The sequence below is a fragment of the Heptranchias perlo genome, chromosome 10 (genome assembly GCF_035084215.1).
Source record: "Heptranchias perlo isolate sHepPer1 chromosome 10, sHepPer1.hap1, whole genome shotgun sequence".
NCBI lineage: Eukaryota > Metazoa > Chordata > Chondrichthyes > Hexanchiformes > Hexanchidae > Heptranchias > Heptranchias perlo.
In genome coordinates, this window is record NC_090334.1 from 56272202 (window position 1) to 56294458 (window position 22257).

Here is a 22257-nt window from a genome sequence, read left to right on the forward strand (position 1 = left end):
GGAAGATGGCAGTGGTTGTTGGAGGCCAATCATCTCAGCCCCAGGACATTGCTGCAGGAGTTCCTCAGGGCAGTGTCCTCGGCCCAACCATCTTTAGCTGCTTCATCAATGACCTTCCCGCCATCATAAGATCAGAAATGGGGATGTTCGCTGATGATTGCACAGTGTTCAGTTCTATTCGCAACCCCTCACATAATGAAGCAGTCCGAGCCCGCATGCAGCAAGAGCTGGACAACATCCAGGCTTGGGCTCATAAGTGGCAAGTAACATTCGCGCCAGATGAGTGCCAGGCAATGACCATCTCCAACAAGAGAGAGTCTAACCACCTCCCCATGACATTCAACGGCATTACCATCGTCGAATCACCCACCATCAACATCCTGGGGGTCACCATTGATCAGAAACTTAACTGGACCAGCCATATAAATACTGTGGCTACAAGAGCAGGTCAGAGGCTGGGTATTCTGTGGCGAGTGACTCACCTCCTGACTCCCCAAAGCCTTTCCACCATCTACAAGGCACAAGTCAGGAGTGTGATGGAATACTCTCCACTTGCTTGGATGAGTGCAGCTCCAACAACACTCAAGAAGCTCGACACCATCCAAGATAAAGCAGCCCGCTTGATTGGCACCCCATCCACCACCCTAAACATTCACTCCCTTCACCACCGGCGCACTGTGGCTGCAGTGTGTACCATCCACAGGATGCACTGCAGCAACTTGCCAAGGCTTCTTCGACAGCACCTCCCAAACCCGCGACCTCTACCACCTAGAAGGACAAGAGCAGCAGGCACATGGGAACAACACCACCTGCACGTTCCCCTCCAAGTCACACACCATCCCAACTTGGAAATATATCGCCGTTCCTTCATCGTCGCTGGGTCAAAATCCTGGAACTCCCTTCCTAACAGCACTGTGGGAGAACCGTCACCACATGGACTGCAGCGGTTCAAGAAGGCAGCTCTCCACCATCTTCTCAAGGGCAATTAGGGATGGGCAATAAATGCCAGCCTCGCCAGCGACGCCCACATCCCATGAACGAATAAAAAAAAAACATTTCTCATCCACCCAATGGGTCCCGTCATGTATTGACATTCATCATGAAGCAAACGAAAGGCCGACTTGGCACTCGGGACACAATAATGGGCAAGACGTGGAAGTAGTGCAAATCAATAAATGTGCCGAAATAAAAAAGGAAACTTCACAACATAACATCTCTTCAAACACCCTTGTGCATACCCTTGGTGAACTAAAATTCCTTTAACTTGCGCTTTCTACCGCTTCTACGTGGTGCATCTCCTGTGGCTGCAGCAGAGGTACAGGCAGGCTGCTCAGGTCCCTACCCTGACTGCTGAGATGCTCTTGGCCTATGACCTCTGGGTCTTGGAGCCCGTGAGGGCCTCGCCAAAGACTGCTCCACCTGCACAGGGGCTGATTCGGCCATTGGGAAACAAGGCAGCATGTCAGGTACTCGTTGAGGTGGGAGGCAACAGGTGAAAAGTGCGAGTGTTTTGAGTGAAGTTCCCACTTCCATATCCCCTTTCGCCATCATCCCTCTCCAAGGCCAGCACATCAATCCTACCACTCTGCTGGAGAGCAGCTTGGTGTAGATCAGTGACACATTGTAAGGCCACAGATAAGGTATCTGTCATCCTGTTTAAAGCAGCAGACATCTCCTGCACAGGTGTGGTCATGGCCTGCATAGATTCATTTGAGAGCTGTACTTGAAGCTCCACAGAGATGGCCACTCTCTCCATGGTAGACATTCTCGCAATTACCTGGGACATCAATCCGCTACTATTGTCGTTGGACTCCTCCATCCTCTCCGATATTGTGGAGAGTGTGTGTGGCATCTTTGCCAGTACCTCGCAAAGTTACAGCTATACCTCAAACATGCTCAACGATGGCCCCCAGGGTTCAGCATCTATGTCCAGCTGAGCAGAGCTTGGAGACGTGTGTGCCCCCTGACACAGACTCTCCACGGCTGCCCCTGCCACCAGCGTCTACTCGTGCTCACTTGTGAATTGTGAATCGCCAGGTGAAAACCCAACCACAGTGTAACAGGACCCACCAAACGGTGAGTATTTGTGTTCGTGCATGGCTGTATGTCCTGTGATGGTGCACCCTCAGAAAGAATGAGGTCCTCTGAGGAACCGTTGTCATGCATTTCCGCACTCTTGTTATTCGCGTGAAGGCCCTGGAAGACAAAAGAAAGCAAAATGATTTCGTCCTGGCAGAGTTACAATATTGCCAATCACCATACTCAGGCTGCTCATAGTTCAGTCATTGATGAAATAAAGTCAGCATGTGTGTGAAAGATATTTTTAATTCTGTCAGCAGACATCTGCCAGTTCCCAGCCTCTCCATCTCCAATTGACAGGGACACAGATGTGCCACTTATCTCCATGGCATCCTCCTCTGCATCTGAGAGCTGCACAATTTATGGCGGGCCACCTCCAGTCCTTTCCCTCTTCCTTGCGTTTTGCATTCTCTTCTCCTACAAGGGGCGAAAAAACTGACCTGTGAGTGACTGAAGGTCACCTATTCACCCGATGGATGCAGTGCATTGGGTGAGGCTATCAGACAGGTGCATCAGAGGGTGACTATCAGACAGAAGCATCACCTTGCATAAGAATTGGGGTGAGTGGCAACTGTACTAACTAAACCAGCAACTGTACTAACTTTTCCTGACCTGGTTAGGTCTTTTAAGCGCTTCCTGCAATGCAAGAATGGGCCACAATGTTCCTGCTGCTCACCTCTTCAGCCAGCTCCAGCCATACCTTCTTGGTAACAGAAGCAGATTTCTTCCTCCCATTGCTGGGAAAATTATGTCCTTCCTACTCCTCACTGCACCCAGCAGTACTTCAAGGGAAGCATCAGTGAATCTGGATGGTGGACTCGTTCTTTGTGAATCCTTGGTTAAATTCCTCCTGGCTCCTCTGGATTCCATTTTTCCTTTGGCCCTTTAAATAGCGGACTTGGAATCGCGTCATATGGGTGCATATTACGCCAGCTGTGCAGCTTGAAGATGTGAAACCCGGAAGAAAAAATGTAATCGTTCAATCGAGTTGAGATCACAGAATCCGACCCGCTGACTTCACTTCCAGGTTTCGCGTCTGAAAATCTTCCCCCCCACTTTTCCCGACTCCGAGTAAATATCGGGGCCCTGGAGTGGGAACAATGATTTTATGCTTCGGTTTTAATTGAAAGTGAAACTTTCGCTGCAATTACAATTGTTCTGAAACTTTAGTAACACGACCTACAAATGTGTAAGTGTCCGGTAGATAAGTACCGTTCTCAGCCTCTTTATAATCACGCCAGGGGTTTTACCAAGATTTATTAGCATGAATGTCTTTTGCTCATAGTACTAAGAATTTAATGTTTTAGTGCCCTAAAGCTGCCAGAGTATTAAATAATATTATATAGTGAAGAGTTGTTGCAACAGCAGGATTTGGTCTGTGTGTGAAAATGCAGATTAGTTAAAGTAGAATTGTCAGCATGTCTTTTTGAGATCTAATATATTTCTTGTTCAGTCTTGCTGTGCTCATTGGTATGGTCTCTTGAACTAATATATTCACTGTAAGAGAACATAATCATTTCTACTTAACTTACAGTAAGTTGTACACTGTAAAAATTGTATTATATAGATCAATCTATCAGCTTCCAAAAGTTAACAAAATTTGATTAAGAGAATTAAAATTACCTTGAAACCATAACACACTCATCTAGCTTTGACCACTTTGTACAATTTAACAACTATTAGTCACTTATCCAATGGGGTAAATTTTAACCCCGAAGAACAGGTGGGTTGGGGGTGAGTGGGCAGTGAAAATTCTCCAATTTCAGAGCGGGACCGCATCCCGGATCCAACATGCCGACTTCCGTGTTTGACCCAGAGGTGTCTGGGTGCATGCGCACTTCTGAAACCCATAAGTCCTGCCAGCACTTAAAGCCGGCAGGACGACCAACTGAGGTACTTAAAGTACTTAAAAGATGTTAAATTTTTGTGGTTTGACCTACGCAAGCCATTTTAACTATTTCTGAACGTGTCCTCGTGGCCTCTGAAATGGAAACGGAGGCGAGTTGCAGCTGGTACACATTTGGCCCTTTAAACCAGTGAGTGACACATCTGAAGAAAAGGTGAGTTTTTGTAACAGTTCTCTCAGACAAACCTTCGGCTGGGAGTTCTTTGTGTTTAGTCTGAGATTGCTTGGTTCACACTCAGAATGCTTGTGCTCAGATATATTTACCTACATTTTGGACCCCCTCAAACTGACAACATCACGATGGGGGGCACAATGGATTTATTTTATAGTACATCTAAGGAGGAGGCACATCACCATCCGCGGCAGGCATGGCATGCAGTTCCGGGAGTTGCAAGTCCACAAGACAAAGGTGTGCCACAAGAACCTGCAGAAGAGCAGAGAGCAGGGACCAACGGAGGGACCGACATCGCAGGAGACACTACCCTTGTGAGGGGGTCTACAGGCAGAGGCTGAGCTTCCTGGACTTGAGGAGCAGTGCCTACGAAGGCTCAGACTGAGTCGCCAGGTGGTCGCAGACATCTGCACACTCCTTCATACAGAACTGCTTCCAGTTGGGCCTGGTGGCCACGCATCGCCCATCGCAGTTAAAAGTCACCGCCCTCAATTTCTTTGCCTCCAAATCCTTCCAGGGTGCCACCGGTGACATTACCAGAATCTCTCAGTCGTCTGCACATAAGCGTATGCGACAGGTCACGGATGGCTTATTTGCCAGAGCATCCGACTACATCAACTTCCCCTGCGATGATATCAGCAATCTGAGGACGTGCACATGAGCCAGGACTGTTCATCAACCGAAAGGGGCATCACTCCTTCAATGCACAGCTGGTTTGCCACCACCAGGAGATTTCTGCAGGCGTGTGCTAAATTCCCTCGCAGCTGCCATGATACCTTCACTTTGCGCGAATCCAACATCCCGGCCCTCATCCACGCACAAGGCAGACTTGAGGGCTGGTTGCTTGGAGACAAGGGATGCCCCCTGCAGACGTGGCTCATGAAACCTCTGAGAAACCCCACCAACGAAGCACGGCAGCGGTACAACAAAAGTCACATCACCACCAGGTTTATTATTGAACAAGCCATTGGAATGCTCAAGATGCGCTTCAGGTGCCTGGATCGATCTGGAGGATCCCTTCAGTGCTGTGTGTTGCGTCCGGCACAACATCACTCAGCAGAGAGCATTACAGGTGGAGGAGCTCCCATGCTTTCAAGAAGCTTCTGCATCTGCCGGCAACATTAAAAAAGATGAAGAGAATGATAATGACAACGACGACGGGCAACCCATCTGATAGGTTCTCATAAGGAGATCTGCAAAGTGAAGATAGTGAAGTACTCAAACCACCTAGAACAATCACCAACACCAGCCACCCCCCTCCACCTCTGTTTGCACAAAACAGTCCTACAACCACACATACACCCATTGCAGACACCCAATGGGTGGCTTCAAGTCTTGCGCTTCATGAAGCAGCACATGCACGGGCGCTTTCACAAAAGGGACTCAAGAGTGGACAAGGCGTAGCAGTGGTGACAATTATTACATTTATTGTGAATGTAACAAAAAACATGACATTTAGTCAGACATCCTTGTGCATACCCTTGTGATCACAAAACCTATGCCTTCCTCTTCCTACTACTTCTAAGGGGTGCATCCCTTGTTGCTTCAGCAGAGGTAGTGGCAGGTTGCTCAGGTCCCTTCCCTGACTGCTGAGATGCCCTCTGGGCTCGCCAAAGACTGCTCCACCTGCACCTGTGCAGGGGCACACTCGGCCATCGGGAGAGGAGGCAGCATTGAGGGTACCGGTTGAGGGGGAGCAATGGGTGAGACGTGGGAGCGCTTTGAGTGGAGTCCCCAATTCCATGTCCCCTTTCACTGTCATCCCTCTCCTGGGCCATGGCCCGTCACTCCTAGCACTCTGCTTGGAGGATATCTGTGATGCTTTGTAAGGCCTCTGCTAAAGTATCTGTCTGCCTGTTTAAGGCGGCAGAATATTGGTCACCCTAAGTCCGCACAGCCAGTGTCAGGGCCTGAATGTACTCATTTGTGAGCTCAATGGAGACCGCCATTCTCACCATCGCAGACATTCCCGCACTTACCTGCACCACCATTCCACTAATGCTGGAGGCGGATTCCTCCATCCTCTCCGCTATTGTGGAGAGTGCACGTGGCATATCTTCCAGTACCTCGCAAAGGTGCATCTCTACCTCGATCTTTCTCCTTCTCAAGGCTGGCTTCCGGGGTTCAGCATCTGTGCCTAGCTGAGCAGAGCTTGGAGAGAAGTGCGCCCACTGATGCGTACTCTCCACAGCTGCCCCTACCACCATTGTCTGCTCGTGCTCACTTGTGGGTGGTGACAACCCAACTAAGTGTCTAATAGGACCCACCGAAGTGTGAGTATCTGCGTTGGTGCATGGCTCGATATGATGTGACAGTGTGCCCTCAAAGGCATGGAGCTCCTCTGAGGAATCGCCCTCATCCAGGACAGCTGCTGCTTCAGCAATCTTTGAAGACCCTTGAAGAAAACATACAGCAATATTAAGAATCATCGCAGAAATGGTGTTGCGATGAGCATCCTAAGGTGTGCAACAGGTCAATCATTGATAACATCAATTCATGCTGTGTGTAAGGGATGTTAAAGTTCTGTCACCAGACGTGTGCGGGGTGCCAGTCTCGGCATCTCCGACAGCCAGGCATTGGAGTGTTGGCTGAGCTCTAAGGCCTCCTCCTCCGCTTCTATCAGGGCCACTATTTGTGGTGGCCCCCCTCCAGTCCGACTCTTCTCCCTTGCATTTTGCAATCCCTTCTCCTACAGGTGGAGAAAGTACAGCCGTGTCAGTGAGTGAGGGTGACGGGGTCACCCGATGGATACATTGCTCTGTGCCCGGCTGACAATGAAACAGATGCATCAGAGGGCGAGTATCGGACAGATTCATCACATTACATCAGAATTGGGGTGAATGGGAGTGGTGGGTTCACAAGTGGGGAGGTGAGGAAGCGCACAGAAAGTTAAGGTAACTTGACATTGAGTGTTAAGTGGGTGTGAGGAGTGATGTCATAGAGTCATAGAGTTATACAGCACGGATAGAGGCCCTTCGGCCCATCGTGTCCGCACCGGCCATCAGCCCTGTCTACTCTAATCCCATATTCCAGCATTTGGTCCGTAGCCTTGTATGCTATGGCATTTCAAGTGCTAATCCAAATGCTTCTTGAATGTTGTGAGGGTTCCTGCCTCCACAATCCTTTCAGACAGTGAGTTCCAGACTCCAACCACCCTCTGGGTGAAAAAGTTCTTTCTCAAATCCCCTCTAAAACTCCCGCCTTTTACCTTGAATCTATGTCCCCTTGTTATAGAACCCTCAACGAAGGGAAAAAGCTCCTTAGTATGTGATGGAGTTGGCTTCGTGGGGGAAAGTTTTGGGGGAGGGAGGGTAATGTGCACCACAGGATGTAGGTGAATCACTAACTGTACTCACTTTTCCTGACCTGGTTACGTCACTGAAGCTCTTCCTGCAATGCATCTACGTCCTTGCCACCGTGCTCCTGCTGGTCCCCTCTCTACCACCTCGAGACAGGCCTTCTTGGTGGCAGAGGCAGGGCGCTTCCTCTTGTCAGCCAGGTACGATGTTTCCCTCCTGCTCCTCACACCAGCTAAAAGCAACTCCAGCGAAGAGTCACTGAACCGGAGTGCTGGCCTCGTCCTCTGTTGCTCCATATTTGCTGATTTCTCCTTTCTCCCTCAAAACCAGTGGTTGCAATGGCACTTTAAATACTCCAGCTCCCAGCATGTCATTTCGGCGTGCAGTCCGCCCGCTGCGCAGCTTGGAGACGCGAAACCCAGAAGTCACATTAAGGGCCTTCAATTGAGTCGCAATCACTCGAGAAGACACACGAAAAAATTTTCCAGGATTCCCACCCGTGTATTTACCCCCCACCCCCTGCTGAGATACACTAGTTAAAATTTGGGACCCCAATATGTCCCTTTGTGTTACCGCATTTTATTATCTAATTATAATTGCACATTACAGAAGTTTATAATGTATTTGAATCAAATGTACAATATATTGCTGGTAAAATGAGAAATGCTAATTGGGCCCTAAATTCGTCAGCACCCCAAACCGGGTGCAATTCAGACAATGCAAAACAACAGCGTGCAAGAATGGAGAGGCCTGAGGACCGAACTAAATTCATCCTTGGGCCTCATCATCATAATTCAGGCAAGCTGCGGGTGCCAATTAGGTGTCCTGATGCAGTTCACCTGTCTAGGCCTTACCAATTTTGGCCAGTGCTGAGACCCACAGCTAAGTCCGGGGGGAGCGATTAGGAGAAGGAGCGGGAGAAAGTTAGCTGCCAGAAGCCCGTAGTTGTTTTCTGGCACCGCTCCCAACTCCACAAAAAACATTTCGGAAGCGTAGGGGCCTTTTTTTTTTGAGTGACCTCCAGCAGTCCACTTAAGGACTGCTGTCCAGGCAGCTCAAGACCTGGAAATACTAGCTACATTTCAATACTGAAATCAGGCCTGCACTCATTTCAGGCAGCTGCCAGGTCTGTCTAAAAAAGGCCGCAACCAATTTAACAGTGGTCCAAAAGCCCATGCAGATTGAGCATGGGACTCTGCACTACTAAATTGGTTATCGTTGTGCCCAGTTTATGTCTGTAAATTGGGCACAGTGATGTTGAATTTTGGCCCCTTTAACTGTAATAGAGTCTTTACTCTGCACTAACAATTAAACAAATGCATGTTTATTGTGTAAATTTTATATCAACTTTTACACAACAAAAGAAGCTGTTTTGTTACATTAATATTAACAGCTAATAATGTAATATATTTTCATTTGATACTTATCAGTAATACATAGGCTATTCTTGTGAAATTGTCTGTCATGGACAGTTCCCAGCTTTCCATTTGATATCCACAGAGATTCAGCATTTATTCAAACAGTTATGTTCAAGCACAATATTTTTCCACAAAATCAATGAATATCAAACCAACTTACCTTTGGCTCAACTGTTGTTCCTGTTACTCCGAGGGTGCATTTCCACCCAGTACAGTGGAATTCGTATCTTCATGAAAATTAAAATACGCACTGCCAAACAAACCAGAAAGGCCAGACAAAAACAAAAGTGCAGAGTAGAGGTAAAAGGGCAAAAGCTGGGCAAGGAGCAGAAGTAGTTAAAGATATCACTTAAAGATGCATTTGTTTGTGGACAAGGAGTCATCAGGCATGGTGATAATATACAGGATGGTTCCATGCTTATAACACAGACATTTACATCACACAGCACTTTTATGCCATTTTATTTGTAAGTCTTAAGACAGTAAAACTACAGACATAAAACCTTTCACTATGGAAATGGTCCACTGCTACTTTTTATTTAACTCTAATGAGTTTTCCAAAATGGCCACAGAGCTAATTATGTTAGTTATTACGACTACTAGAACAGTATGGTCTATGATCAGGAGGTGTACATAATCAGTGTAAGTGGGTGAGATCAAGTATTAATTGGACACCTCAAAACATTTCCCTTTCAACAGTTTCCCCTTATCACTGGATCCTGGGTATTAAAAGTACACTTTGAGGAGTGAATAAGAACTTAAACTAATGTAAATAATCACTCACTCAAATATAAGGTCCATAGAAGAGATGTAAATGAAGATGGCGTCGTAAACAATAAAATGTTGAATTACACAAACAAAACGTGTGGTGTATACAAAATGGCGAGCAGCTAAAAAACGTGCCTCCCACTCAGAAAGTCCAGCAACCGGAGAACCAAAAAAAAACCCGGGGTTTCCCTAACCTCACTGCAAGGGCTAGTACGAACGCCAATTGGCCCAGCATCGTCACCTGACCAACTACAGTGTACACTCAGTACACAAATGAACAGAGTCACTGACTGCTCAACAATGACAAAACTCTGGGGAGAATAACAACCGAGTGGTACTGACATGATTGGGTTATTTTGGCTGTCTCCTGAGTTGTCCATTTATCATTACACACTGATACAGATTCTTCAGCCTCGGCTTAAAAATCAGTTACTTTCTTTTGCGTAGAGCCCTGTATTGCGGGAAAGTCGAATGGTTGGTAAGTGAACAAGGCCGCAGCCCTGCAAAGCTCAGTGTCATTGAGAATCCCGACTCTGATTACAAGGCCACTCATTAGTTGAGACCTGTATAAAAGTGAACCGGACTGAAGAGCAGTCGGGACGGCCAGGTAAGGTGGACAGAAGGAGGAAACGTAAAGAAAGGAAGGAATAAGCCAAGGGAAAGTCAGGGAGCAGAAGTGAAGAAAATGAGCCACTGACAGCTGGAAAGTGAGTGAGAATGGATTGAGAAATGTATAGTGTCAGCCAAGGCTCATAAACCAGAGTATAAGCCACTACCATAAACCACAGCCATGCGGCATTGAACCAATCTCAGGAATTAGGTGGAGGCTGATTTCTTTCAATTATGGCTATTTTAGGAAACACATGAGAGCTAAATAGAAAGTAGCAGTGGTGCAAATCCATAGTGAAACGTTTTGTGTCTATAGTTTTACCGTCATAAGATTTACGAATAAAATAGCATACAATTGCTGTGCGATGCAAATGCCTGTGTTGTAATAGGTGGCAACGATAACATGGATTGAATGATTTACATGGTCACATCACAGACTCTCGTTTATTATTTCACCTCCTTGTCCTTGCAGCAATTTCACATGCTGTTAATTTCTGAAATTGACAGTCGTAGCCGTTTTCAGGCACCATCAGTTCACGATGGGCTTACTGCAACTGTAGTTAAATGTAAGAGATCCCTATGGATACTTGTAATAAACATAAAATTAATAATCTGTCAGAGTATAAAATTTAAATACTGTACTAACCTGAACCATCTATTTTCTTTGTAAAATATTTGACATGTTTTATTTCCTGAAGGATACCATGTGGCATATAAAAAATTATTGTTGAATAGTCAAAAGCGCACTTAAACGGTGAGTGCTGCTGTCACCGCCCCTTTAATAAAGTCAAAGTCACATAATTATCAATTGTGCCATTTTGTTCTTTTGCCTCTAGAACATATTTTGTTGGGTGAATTGAGAATATTCAATGGGAACTGGTGGTTTGCTGATAGGTGATGCTTAATCAATGCATCAGAGAGCTTTCCCCTGACAGTTTGTGGTAAAAGGGCTGACTAGCATTAACCTGAACCATGTGGACCAATGCTGACTAAGCTGATCTCAGGCAGGGTGGTAGTAAGGGTGTTATATTTGGCTTCAGCGGCCCTGGGTAGGGAGGAGAAAAATCAGCAAAGGTTTACACTCCCGATTGCTATTCCATGATCTTTCCTGGAAAGTGCGAATGCCTGGACTTTGGATAAGATTATATTCAACTGTGGTCAAATGGCTGACTGGCACTCACAGCCACAGATGAAAAAAGGGTACTTGGCTGAAGTACTGGAGGATGTGCATTGCCTGTGAAACTGTACCCAGCATGAGTGCCCTCAGGAAAGGCAGGCAAACATTAGGAAACAAGATCAGTGACTTCACGATCTGACAGGCCCAGAGGAGAGTGCTGGTCGCAGGGACCCCAGCTCGGGAAATTGTCTGTGCACCCGCCAGATCCTTTTGAGGGCCACGTCACAGAATCACCCCGAGAGCACCACCTGCTGAAAACTATCTTCAGTAATCACCCAATGGGATAAGAAATCAACTGACATCTCATTCTGAAATCACATATCTTTCAATTAGAATAGCTCTGTCTTTAGCTTTTGTATGTTAACTTAATTGTGTGATTCATTTAATAGTTTGAAGACATGAAAACATTTGGTGATTGTTCTGATTTCTTAGTGAAGTATCCTGCACAATCTCTCAAATTTCATTGTTAAATATAGAAGAAAGATATCCTTACCCAAATTTTTCCATTTGAATATTCCACCAGTGTGCAATGTTTTTAAAAGATTATTTTCAAAAAATACTGAAGTTCCCATTGGAACTTCAATTATCTGCCATAGTGGAGCGAGCCCCAAGCTAAAAGAAAACTGGTGAATAATCAAGATTCCCCAGCTGCACTCCCTGTAATGCTGCACGTCTGCAGGCAAGATCAGGTGACCCGAAAACAGCAGATCCTTACAAACCTGCTGGACCTGAGAGAAGCAGCCAAACAAAATGTACCCCTAATGGTAACCCTGTTCGCCGAGCTGCAGAATTGTTGCTCGGAAGGCTGACAACAAATCATATCAACTACAATGACAAACCATGCAGCGTTTTCAAATACATCTCTATTTAATTAGTGATTTCAGTGGAATAGTCTGGAACACATGCATAATGAACAGTTGTTTCCTAATTGTCTGTACCGAGATCAACTAAACCAAGGCATACAAATACATATATTTTCCTCTGTGTATTAAATGTAGATGTGAGTAAACAGGGAAGTAACACTTGTAGAAAGTGGTATTGAATATTTAATCCAATTGTACCATTACTCTGAATCTAACATTTTTTAAAAAAATATCTGTTTCCTGAGACATTGTTGTAGGCCAAAGTAAGAATGTCAAGCAGTATTGAGTGTGGTGGGGAGGATAAAAACAAAGAGTTCTGAATTCCAGGTTACACCCAGAAATATTTCTGTTAATGGAGGGCAAGATTTTGAGGTGTCACAAGAGTATTTTGGGGCTATTGTCCTTTTACCATTATTCATAAATAATGATTCAGAATGTACTCTGGATGGGGGACTTCAATGTCCATCACCAAGAGTGGCTCTGTAGCACCACTATTGACCGAGCTGGCCGAGTCCTGAAGGACATAGCTGCCAGACTGGGCCTGCGGCAGGTGGTGAACGAACCAACACGAGGGAAAAACTTACTTGACCTCGTCTTCACCAATCGACCTGTCGCAAATGCATATGTCCATGACAGTATTGGTAGGAGTGACCACCGCACAGTCCTCATGGAGACAAAGTCCCGTCTTCGCACTGAGGACACCATCCAACGTGTTGTGTGGCAATATCACCGTGCTAAATAGGATAGATTCAGAACAGATCTAGCAGCTCAAAACTGGGCATCCATGAGGTGCTGTGGGCCATCTCAATCATCAGCAAAATAATGGAAGATGTTGTCGACAGTGCTTTCAAGCGGCACTTACTCACCAATAACCTTACCGATGCCAGGACCATTCGGCTCCAGACCTCATTACAGCCTTGGTCCAAACATGGACATAAGAGCTGAATTCCAGAGGTTAGGTGAGAGTGACTGCCCTTGACATCAAGGCTGCATTTGACCGAGTGTGGCATCAAGGAGCCCTAGTAAAATTGAAGGCAATGGGAATCTGGGAAAATTCCCCAGTGGCTGGAGTCAGACCTAGCACAAAGGAAGTTGGTAGTGGTTGTTGGAGGCCAATCATCTCAGCCCCAGGACATTGCTGCAGGAGTTCCTCAGGGCAGTGTCAGAGGCCCAACCATCTTCAGCTGCTTCATCAATGACCTTCCCTCCATCATAAGGTCAGAAATGGGGATGTTTGCTGATGATTGCACAGTGTTCAGTTCCATTCGCAACCCCTCAGATAATGAAGCAATCCATGCCCACATGCAGCAAGACCTGGACAACATCCAGGCTTGGGCTGATAAGTGGCAAGTAACATTCGCGCCAGACAAGTGCCAGGCTGGCGAGGCCGGCATTTATTGCCCATCCCTAATTGCCCTTGAGAAGGTGATGGTGAGCCGCCTTCTTGAACCGCTGCAGTCCGTGTGGGGAAGGTTCTCCCACAATACTGTTAGGAAGCGAGTTCCAGGATTTTGACCCAGCGACGATGAAGGAACGGCGATATATTTCCAAGTCGGGATGGTGTGTGACTTGGAGGGGAATGTGCAAGTGGTGTTGTTCCCATGTGCGTGCTGCTCTTGTCCTCCTAGGTGGTAGAGGTCGTGGGTTTGGGAGGTGCTGTCGAAGAAGCCTTGGCGAGTTGTTGCAGTGCATCCTGTGGATGGTACACACTGCAGCCACAGTGCGCCGGTGGTGAAGGGAGTGAATGTTTAGGGTGGCTGATGGGATGCCAATCAAGCGGGCTGCTTTGTCCTGGATGGTGTCGAGCTTCTTGAGTGTTGTTGGAGCTGCACTCATCCAGGCAAGTGGAGAGTATTCCATCAAACTCCTGACTTGTGCCTTGTAGATGGTGGAAAGGCTTTGGGGAGTCAGGAGGTGAGTCACTCGCTGCAGAATACCCAGCCTCTGACCTGCTTTTGTAGCCACAGTATTTATATGGCTGATCCAGTTAAGTTTCTGGTCAATGGTGACCCCCAGGATGTTGATGGTGGGTGATTCGGCGATGGTAATGCCGTTGAATGTCAAGGGGTGGTGGTTAGACTGTCTCTTGTTGGAGATGGTCATTGCCTGGCACTTGTCTGGCGCGAATGTTACTTGCCACTTATCAGCCCAAGCCTGGATGTTGTCCAGGTCTTGCTACGTACGGGCTCGGACTGCTTCATTGTCTGAGGGGTTGCGAATGGAACTGAACACTGTGCAATCATCAGCGGACATCCCCATTTCTAACCTTATGATGGAGGGAAGGTCATTGATGAAGCAGTTGAAGATGGTTGGGCCTAGGACACTGCCCTGTGGAACTCCTGCAGCAATGTCCTGGGGCTGAGATGATTGGCCTCCAACAACCACAATCATCTTCCTTTGAGCTAGGTATGACTCCAGCCACTGGAGAGTTTTCCCACTGATTCCCACTGACTTCAATTTTACTAGGGCTCCTTGGTGCCACACTCGGTTAAATGCTGCCTTGATGTCAAGGGCAGTCACTCTCACCTCACCTCTGGAATTCATTTTTTTTTCCATGTTTGGACCAAGGCTGTAATAAGGTCTGGAGCCGAGTGGTCCTGGCAGAACCCAAACTGAGCATCGGTGAGCAGGTTATTGGTGAGTAAGTGCTGCTTGATAGCACTGTCGATGACACCTTCCATTACTTTGCTGATTGAGAGTAGACTGATGGGACAGTAATTGGCCGGATTGGATTTGTCCTGCTTTTTGTGGACAGGACATACCTGGGCAATTTTCCACATTGTCGGGTAGATGCCAGTGTTGTAGCTGTACTGGAACAGCTTGGCTAGAGGCACAGCTAGTTCTGGAGCACAAGTCTTCAGCACCACAGCCGGGATGTTGTCGGGGCCCATAGCCTTTGCTGTATCCAGTGCACTCAGCCGTTTCGTGATATCACGTGGAGTGAATCGAATTGGCTGAAGACTGGCTTCTGTGATGGTGGGGATATCGAGAGGAGGCCAAGATGGATCATCTACTCAGCACTTCTGGCTGAAGATGGTTGCAAACGCTTCAGCCTTGTCTTTTGCACTCACGTGCTGGGCTCCGCCATCATTGAGGATGGGGATGTTTGCAGAGCCTCCTCCTCCCGTTAGTTGTTTAATTGTCTACCACCATTCACGACTGGATGTGGCAGGACTGCAGAGCTTTGATCTGATCCATTGGTTGTGGAATCGCTTAGTTCTGTCTATAGCATGTTGCTTCCGCTGTTTAGCATGCATGTAGTCCTGAGTTGGAACTTGACCAGGTTGGCACCTCATTTTTAGGTACGCCTGGTGCTGCTCCTGGCATGCTCTTCTACACTCCTCATTGAACCAGAGTTGATCCCCTGGCTTGTTGGTAATGGTAGAGTGAGGAATATGCCGGGCGATGAGGTTACAGATTGTGCTAGAATACAATTCTGCTGCTGCTGATGGCCCACAGCACGTCGTGGATGCCCAGTTTTGAGCTGCTAGATCTGTTCTGAATCTATCCCATTTCGCACGGTGGTAGTGCCACACAACACGTTGGATGGTGTCCTCATTGCGAAGACAGGACTTGGTCTCCACGAGGACTGTGCGGTGGTCACTCCTACCAATACTGTCATGGACAGATGCATTTGCGACAGGTAGGTTGGTGAGGACGAGGTCAAGTAAGTTTTTCCCTCGTTGTTTCGCTCACCACCTGCCGCAGGCCCAGTCTGGCAGCTATATCCTTCAGGACTCGGCCAGCTCGGTCAGTAGTCGTGCTACCGAGCCACTCTTGGTGATGGACATTGAAGTCCCCCACCCAGAGTACATTCTGTGCCCTTGCTACCCTCAGTGCTTCCTCCAAGTGGTGCTCAACATGGAGGAGAACTGATTCATCAGCTGAGGGAGGGCGGTAGGTGGTAATCAGCAGGAGGTTTCCTTGCCCATGTTTGACCTGATGCCATGAGATTTCATGGGGTCCAGAGTCAATGTTGAGGACTCCCAGGGCCACTCCCTCCTGACTGGATATCACTGTCCTGCCGGTGGGACAGGACATACCCAGGGATGGTGATGGAAGAGTCTGGGACATTGGCTGAAAGGTATGATTCTGTGAGTATGGCTATGTCAGGCTGTTGCTTGACTAGTCTGTGGGACAGCTCTCCCAATTTTGGCACAAGTCCCCAGATGTTAGTGAGGAGGACCTTGCAGGGTCGACTGGGCTTGGTTTGTCTTTGTCGTGTCCGGTGCCTAGTGGTCCGATGCCGGGTAGTCCATCCGGTTTTATTCTTATTGTGACTTTTTTTAGCAAGATTTTACAACTGAGTGGCTTGCTAGGCCATTTCAGAGGGCAATTAAGAATCAACCACATTGCTGTGGGTCTGGAGTCACATATAGGCCAGACCGGGTAAGGACGGCAGGTTTCCTTCCCTAAAGGAAGTTCGTGAACCAGATGGGTTTTTACGACAATCCTGTAGTTTCATGGCCACCATTACTGATACTAGTATTTTAATTCCAGATTTAATTTTTAATTAATTGAATTTAAATTCCCCAGCTGCCGTGGTGGGATTTGAGCTCATGACTCTGGATTATTAGTCCAGGCCTCTGGATTACTAGTCCAGTAACATAACCACTATGCTACTGTATCAGAATATTAGTCATTATTAATATGTATTATGCACAAAAAGAAACATGCAATGCTTTTTAATATTTAATGAAAATAAAGAGAGAACATTTATTCTCATGCAAGAACTAATTAAATTAAATCCCAGCTATATATAAATCAGAACTCATCAAAAGCATACTTTAAATATTGGAGGAGTTATATTATTTTATTCGGATAATTGTGGATAGAGATTAAAATGTTTTTCCTAGGTTTGTCTGTTCTATTGATTCCTAGTAATAGGATATTTGTAAATTTGAGCAAAATATTTTTTCACCAGATTACAGTCTTTATCATTTTTGTCATATTCTGCCTCAACCCCTAAGATATTTAAAAATCATAATGCAGAAAAATATTTTTATTTTTAAATTATTAATTGCATTCAACACTGGGAAGTATAATTGTACAAAAAACTTGCCCAGCCCTCTCTTGCACTGCCAACCCTATACAGTGGCTCCTTTTGAACCCTAGAAGTAGATTGCAATCGTGACGCAATCAACTTATTCACTGAACAGGAATCAAGCACCCCGTGGCAGCCAAGGAATAGTCACATCAACATCATGGCTCTAATATCAGGAGAGTCAGTGATAGATCCTAATTGGAATTGTAGTCAGTAGACATTGAATACAACATTGAAATCATAGAAAATAGGAGCAAGAGTAGGCCCTTCGGGCCTGCTCCGCCATTCAAAATGATCATGGCTGATCGTCTAACTCAGTACCCTGTTGCCGCTTTTTCGACCTATCCCTTGATCCCTTCAGCATTAAGAAATATATCTATCTCCTCCTTGAATATATTTAATGACTTGGCCTCCACTACCTTCTGTGGTAGAGAATTCCACAGGTTCACCACCCTCTGAGTGAAGAAATTTCTCCTCATCTCGGTTCAAAATGGCATACCCCATATCCTGAGACACTGACCCCTGGTTATGGATTCCCCGTTCATCGGGAACATCCTCCCTGCATCTAGTCTGTCTAGCCCTGTTAGAATTTTGTATGTTTCGATGAGATCACCTCTAGTGAATATAGGCCTAGTCGACCCAATCTCTCCTCATATATCAGTCCTGCCATCCCAGGAATCAGTCTGGTAAACCTTCGTTGCACTCCCTCCATGGCAAGGACATCCTTCCTCAGATAAGGAGACCAAAAACTGCACACAGTCCTCCAGATGTGGTCTCACCCAGGCCCCGTACAACTGCAGTAAGACATCCCTGTTCCCGTACTCAAATCCTCTTGCAATGAACGCAAACATACCATTCGCGTTCCTAACTGCTTGCTGCACCTGAATGCTCGCTTTCAGCGACTGGTGTGCAAGGACACCCAGGTCTCGTTGCACCTCCCCTTTTCCCAATCTATCACCATTCAGATAATAATCTGCCTTTTTTTTACAACCAAAGTGGATAACCTCACATTTATCCACGTTATACTGCATCTGCCATGTTCTTGCCCACTCGCCCAACTTGTCTAAATCACATTGGAGCCTCTTTGCATCCTCCTCACAGCTCACATTCCACCCCAGCTTTGTGTCGTCTGCAAACTTGGAAATGTTACATTTAGTTCCCTCATCCAAATCATTGATATATATTGTGAATAGCTGGGGCCCAAGCACTGATCCCTGCGGTACCCCACTAGTCACTGCCTGCCACCTGGAAAAAGACCCGTTTATTCCTACTCTCTGTTTCCTGTCTGTCAACCAATTCTCAATCCATGCCAGTATATTCCCCCCAATTCCATGTGCTTTAATTTTGCACACTAACCTCTTGTGTGGGACCTTATCAAAAGCCTTCTGAAAATCCATGTACACCACATCCACTGGTTCTCCCCTAACTATTCTACTAGTTACCTAGTCAAAAAAACTCCAGTAGATTTGTTCAACATGATTTCCCTTTAATAAACCCTTGCTGACTTAGTCCAATCCCGTTAATGCCTTCCAAGTGTTCTGTTATCACATCCTTTATAATTGACTCTAGCATTTTCCCCACTACTGATGTTAGGCTGAAATGAGTCAGAAGGGCCTCCTTTTTTTAAAAGACTGCAGTTGCATTTGGCTGTTTGAAGGATGTAGTAGCAAATCACACCAATATAATAAGAGAGCTGATTTAAATCAAACACTTCACTGAAAATATTAAAGACCTGAGCCTTGCTTTTTGGAAAGACTGAGTCTTGTAAGGTAAAAAGATATTTTCTCCATTTCGTGTGACCTTTATGCACAAGTATTTTATTCTTCACAACTGAATTCTAGAATTTTCATCAGTTCAGCAGTTTAATTAACTGCTAGAGAAATGGGAATGATAGTATTATAATGTCATAAGTGGCTGTTTACTGTTGCTCCTGCTAACAAAATCAGGTTTCACAAAAACGTCTAGGAAAATCACAGACGTTCGATTGATGCTTGTTAAATTCTATATCAGGGACCCTAAATTTACCCAGCAGGGTCTGAGTGAACTAATATCATAATGCAATTTCTCTGGGTAGAAAATAACTGACAATCCCAAAACTCCCCTTCCTCTATAAAGTTTGGAAATTGCTGTTGAAACCTACTATCATACTCCCTGTCCAAATCCCTTCAGTTTGGCTTCCATCTTAGCCATAGCACTAAGACTATCCTCATCAAAGTTACTAATGGCATCTTAAGAACATGGTCCCAAAGATTTGTATACCGAATTTCAGGACTACCTCCTGCCTCCATTTACACATGGGTTTTGCCTGACATCTGGACCCAACATCTCTCAACTCCCTGTTTCCAACCCACTTTACTCTCCTTACATCTCTCTCCTTCCTCTCCTCAAGGAATCCCAATCAGTCGCCACTTTTAAATGTGATCAACAACCAAGAATAATGAAGGAAAGTCTTGGCAAAATTCATAGACCACAGAAAAAAAATATTAATACACGGATAAAAATGCAGCAAAATGTAATTTAAAATGCAAAAGAAGACTTTTACCAGCATCTGAAAATATAATCTCTATTCAAGAAACCTACTTGAGCAGACCATACAACCCCTATCTTTCTCTCTCTCTCTCTCTCTCCTTTCTCCTCTTCGCTTTCTCACTCTCGCTCTTTCTCTTTCTCTCTCCCTTTTTCTCTTTTTTTCTTTCTGTTAGATGTTTCCAAACTTGAATATATCTGTTTTAGATACTGGAATCCATCCTTACTGCAATTTTTTTTAAGTTTGGAAAATAGAATTCAACTTCAGTTAGATCCAAGTTTCTAAGCTTGTATCATAATCAGATGTTTGAATGCACAACAAAAAAATTCACTAAATAATAAACTGTATCCAATGCCTCAAGGAAGTGCAGCGCAACAATTTTCAGTCCACTACTGCACTATTTGCATGCAAAAACAGGGATGAAAATTGGCCCCATTGGTTTTAACCACTCTTGTGTTATATCAAAATCCTATTACAGTTCCAATTGCATTGAGATTGAATTAAGCATTCACAAATGTCCCTTCTCACTGCAAGTGTCACTGTATTACTGCATGGTCTTTTATGTTCTTACATTCCTGTTGAATCAATGGAATCTTACTTTTAACAGGACTGTTGGGTTTTAGAACTCTAAAATACATGTATTTTTCAAACCAATTTTATTCTTAATGTGCAAGTTATTTCAAACTACTTCAGTCAGGTTTAGGGAGCAAGATGACTTTAGTAGCGAGTCATTTTAGGCCTCAGTAGAAACAAAAAGGTATTAGTTGTGATATCGCTTTGAATTTAATTCCACAAAGTGTATATTTTAATTATAAAAAAAATGATAGATTTAAATCTTTTTCACAGTAACCACCTATTCATCTAATGATTTGCGATCAACCAAACAAATTATATTTCTGTACTTAATGTTTCTTGATATGAAAGATTTGTTAATTTGATATTTTAACTATATAGTACAATGATTTCAATTGCAAAATCTGTCATTTAATACAGTACAATGAAGTGGAAAGCACAGGGAATAACATCGCAAATGCAATAATCTGAAAGTTTGCTAACCTTTTGAGGAACTGTATTTAAAAAGCACACAATAATCTATAGGAAACCTGGGAGACTTTCATCATCCATTTTAATTGGTGGTGCGGTGTGGTGGTGGGTGGGATGTTGGCTCCACTGCAGAAGAATTATTTGGCACCTCCCACACAAAGGGAGCTGCCTTAAGGTCATTTCAAAAACTTATTTTTTTAAATCTTCATTCACAATGGTCTGGACTCTTAGATGGATCCACAACCACCAATTGGTTGGCTAGTACACCCTGGTCTCAACAGATGAAAAGCAACCAGTTTCCTGGTGCTAGCACATCACCTGAAGCTAACTGTAGTATCCCTACCTCTTACTCTATACGAGGTCAGTTAACTCACCATAGACCAGAGATTGAACCTGCAGCCTTTCTGTACAGTTTAGATACTTATCTGTTACTCTCCATAAACATTGCCCACCCTCCACCTACCTCCGTTTATCTGCTGCTGAAGCATTCATCCATACTTTTGTCATCTCCAAACTCAACTATTCCAATGTTCTCCTTGCCAGCTTCCCATGTTCCACCCTCTATAAACTTCAGCTCAACCAAAACTCTCCTACTACAAGTTCCATTCGCTCATCATCTCTGTTCTTGCTGATCTATATTGGCTTCTAATCGCACAATGCCTTAAATTTAAAATTCTCATCTGTGTATATAAATCACTCCATGGCCTTGCCCCTCCCTATATTTGTAACCTCTTCCAGCAGTAAAGCCCCCTCCACCCCGGAACTTTCCATTCCTCCTTCACACCACCATTGGTGGCTATGCCTTCAGACGCCTAGGCTCCATACTCTTGAAATCCCTCCCGCTGCCTCACCATCACCCCCTCTCCTCTTTTAAGATCTTCTTCAAACCCACCTCTGACCAAGTTTTAGTTTTTTAATTCATTCTCAGAATGTGGGCAAGGCTGGCATATTTTGTCCATTCCTAGTTGCCCTGAGAAGGCATTGGTGGGCCTTCTTCTTGAACCACAGGTAGTTTTTTGATACAACCGAGTGGCTTGGTAGGCCACTTCAGAAAGCAGCTAAGAGTCAACCACGTTGGTGTGGGATTGGAGTCACAGTTGTCAGACCGGGTCAGAATGGCAGGTTTCCGCTCCTAAAGGACATTAGTGAACCAGTTGAGTTTTTATGACAATCAGACAGCTTCATGGTCACTTTTATTGATACCAGCTTTTTATTTCCAGATATTTAAAATCTGAATTCAAATTCTCAAACTGCCATGGTAGGATTGGAACATTCACTGGATGATTAGACCAAGCCTCTGGATTACTAGTCCAGTAACATAATCACTACACTACCATAACCCTATAATGGT